Below are 3,748 nucleotides of genomic sequence, written 5' to 3'. Positions count from 1 at the left end.
TTTTGGCTTCTGCAAGATGACACACTAGTCCATTACATTGATCATATTATGCTGATTCGATCAAGTGAGCAAGAAGTAGCAAACACACTGGACTTATTGGTAAGACATTTGTGTGCCAGAAGATGAGAAATAAATCCAACTAAAATTCAGGGACCTTCTACCTCAGTAAAATTTCTAGGGTTCCAGTGCTGTGGGGCCTGTCAAGATATTCCTTCAAAGGTGAAGGGTAAGTTGCTACATTTGACGCCTCTTACATCCAAGAAAGAGACACAGCGCCTAGTGGGCCTATTCGGATTTTGGAGACAATGCATTCCTCATTTGCGTAAGTTACTCCAGCCCATTTATCGAGTGACCCGAAAGGCTGCCAGTTTTGAGTGGGGTCCAGAACAGGAGAAGGCTCTGCATCAGGTCCAGGCTGCTGTGCTAGTTGCTCTGCCACTTGGGCCATATGACCCAGCAGATCCAATGGTGCTTGAGGTGTCAGTGGCAGATGAGGATGCTGTTTGGAGCCTCTGGCAGGCCCCCATAGGTGAATCACAGTGGAGACCTCTAGGATTTTGGAGCAAGGCCCTGCCATCTTTGGCAGATAACTACTCTCCTTTTTAAAGACAACTCTTAGCCTGTTACTGGGCTTTGGTTGAAACTGAACGTTTGACTATGGGTCATCAAGTCACCATGTGACCTGAACTGTTTATCATGAACCGGGTGCTTTCTGACCTATCCAGCTATTAGGTGGTTCCTGCACAGCAGCATTCCATCACCAAATGGAAGTGGTATATACGTGACAGGCTTGAGCAGGTCCTGAAGGCACAAATAAGTCACATGAGGAATTAGAGCAAATTACCATGGTCTCCACTCCTGCCACCCTGCCTTCTCTACTCCAGCCTGCACTGATGGCCTGATGGCAATTTCCCTATGATCACTTGACAAAGGAAGGGAAGACTAGGGCCTGGTTCACAGATGGATCTACACAATGTGAAGGCACCACCTGAAAGTGGATAGCTGCAGCATTACAGCCCCTTTCTAGGATCTGCCTGAGGGACAAGTGAAGGGAAATGTTCCCAATGGGCAGAATTTTGATCACTGCACCTGGTTGTGCACTTTTCATGGAAGGGGAAATGGACAGATGTGCGATTATATACTGATTCATGGGCTGTAGCCAATGGTTTGGCTGGATAGTCAGGGACTTGGAAAAAGCATGATTGGAAAATTGGTGACGAACAAATTTGGGGAAGAGGTATGTTGATGGACCTCTCTGAGTGGTCAAAACTGTGAAGCTATCTATATCCCATGTGAGTGTTCACCAACGGGTGACCTCAGCAGAGGAAGATTTTAATAATCAAGTGGATAGGATGACCTGTTCTGTGGATATCACTCAGTCTCTTTCCCCAGTCACCCCTGTCATCCCCCAATGGACCTATGAACAAAGTGGCCATTGGGCAGGGATAGAGGTCACGCATGGGCTCAGCAATATGGACTTCCACTCACCAAGGCTGACCTGGCTATAGTCACTGCTAAGTGCCCAATTTTCCAGCAGCAGAGACCAACACCAAGCCCTCATTATGGCACCATTCCTCGAGGTGATAAGCCAGCTACCTGGTGGCAGGTTGATTATATTGGACCTCTTCCGTCATGGAAAGGGCAGAGGTTTGTCCTCACTGGAATAGACACTTACTCCAGATATAGGTTTGCCTATCCTTCATGCCATACTTCTTCTAAGACTACCATCCGTGGACTCATGAAATGCCTTATCCACAGTCATGGTATTCCACACAGAATTGCCTTTGACCAAGGCACTCACTTTATGGCTAAAAAAGTGTGGCAGTGGTCTCATGCTCATGGAATTCACTGGTCTTACCATGTTCTCCATCATCCTGAAGCAGCTGGCTTGATCGAACTGTGGAATGGCTTTTTGAAGTCACAATCACAATACCAACTAGGTGACAATACTTTGCAGGACTAGGCAAAGTTCTCCACCAGGCTGTGTATGCTCTGAATCAGCGGCCAATACATGGTACTGTTTCTCCCATAGCCAGGATTCACGGGTCCAGGAATCAAGGGGTGGAAATGAAAGTGGCAACACTCACCATCACCCCTTGTGATCCACCAGCAAAATTTTTGTTTCCTGTTCCCGCAACATTACATTCTGCTGACCTAGAGGTTTTAGTTCCAGAGGGAGAAACACTGCCACCAGGAGACACAACAATTTCATTAAACTGGAAGTTAAAATCATCACCTGGACACTTTGGGCTCTTCCTACCTTTAAGTCAACAGGCTTAGAAGGGAGTTACAGTGTTGGCTGGGGTGATCGACCCAGACTATCAAGATGAAATCAGTCTACTACTCCACAATGGAGGTAAGGAAGAGTATGCATGGAATACAGCAAATCCATTAGGATGTCTCTTAGTATTACCATGCCCTGTGATTAAGGTCAATGGGAAACTACAATAGTCCAATCCAGGCAGGACTACAAATGTCCCAAACCCCTCAGGAATGAAGGTTTGGGTCACTCCACCATGAACAAATACGCAACCTGTTGAGGTGCTTGCTGAAGTCATAGGGAATACAGGATGGGCAACAGAAGAAGGTAGTTATCGATACTAGTTATCACCATGTGACCAGCTGCAGAAAGGAGGACTGTAATTGTCATGAGTATTTTCTCCTTCTTTTGTTAAAAAAGGTTTGCACATAGATACACTTCTACTAAGAAAGTATCTTAATTTTATTTCCTTTCTTTTTATCATGTGATATAAGATTTATTGATTTCACATCAGCATTTAAGTATTGTTAACCTTATGTAATAGTATTTGGGTAGGAATTGGGTGCATTTCCAGTTGTATGAAGGATAGCTGTATTATGTTAGGTGTAACTATGACCTTATTATTGTCCTTATTTGAAGAGTATGTATGATCTCAGGAGACGTGTATGGGTTCATGTTGACAAGGGATGGACTTGTGATGGTTAATACTGAGTGTCAACTTGATTGGACTGAAGGATACAAAGTATCGGTCCTGGGTGTGTCTGTGAGAGTGTTCTCAAAAGAGATTAACATTTGAGTCAGTGGACTGGGAAAGGCAGACCCACACTTAATCTGGGTGGGCACAATCTAATCAGCTACCAGCATGACTAGAATATAAGCAGGCAGAAAAATGTGACAAGAGAAACTGGCCGGGTCTCCCAGCCTATATCTTTCTCCCGTGCTGGGTGCTTCCTGCCCTGGAATATCGAACTCCAAGTTCTTCAGTTTTGGGACTCGGACTGGCTCTCCTCAGCTTGCAGGCAGCCTATTGTGGGACTTTGTGATCGTGTAAGTGAATACTTAATAAACTCCTATGTATACAATATTAGTTTTGTGTGTGTGTGTATATATATAATATCAGTTTTCTCCCTCAAGAGAACCCTGACTAATACACCACCATATGGTGGGCATGATAAATTCATATTCATCATTACCATAAAGAGTAGCTCTATGACTTACAAACTTACTTGCTAAGAGAATTAGTTCTGCAAAGTTGCTGGACATTTAATCTATATAATCAATAACACTCCTATACATCAGCAACAGTCAGTAAGTGTAATAAAAAGATAAAATTTACAAAATTATCAAACATATTTGAAAACTAGCAATAAATTTAACAACATGTTAGATTTTCACAGAGAAAATTGTAAAATATAGAAAACATAAAACCAAACACCCAAGTAACAAGTCCAAAGTTTGCAAAGACTTAATAGTGATAGATCTATTCCA

At 43.4% G+C, this 3,748-nt stretch overlaps 1 pseudogene; it reads left to right on the top strand.

Annotated features, from left to right (window-relative positions):
- The first annotated feature begins 1,352 nt into the window (after positions 1 to 1,352).
- Positions 1,353 to 2,183, top strand: LOC126946568 (uncharacterized; annotated as a pseudogene).
- Positions 2,184 to 3,748: the final 1,565 nt, after the last annotated feature.

Source organism: Macaca thibetana, chromosome X, assembly GCF_024542745.1.
Source record: "Macaca thibetana thibetana isolate TM-01 chromosome X, ASM2454274v1, whole genome shotgun sequence".
Lineage (NCBI taxonomy): Eukaryota > Metazoa > Chordata > Mammalia > Primates > Cercopithecidae > Macaca > Macaca thibetana.
The sequence above is the reverse complement of the archived record's forward strand: the minus strand, read 5'-3'. Positions and strand labels throughout refer to the sequence as shown.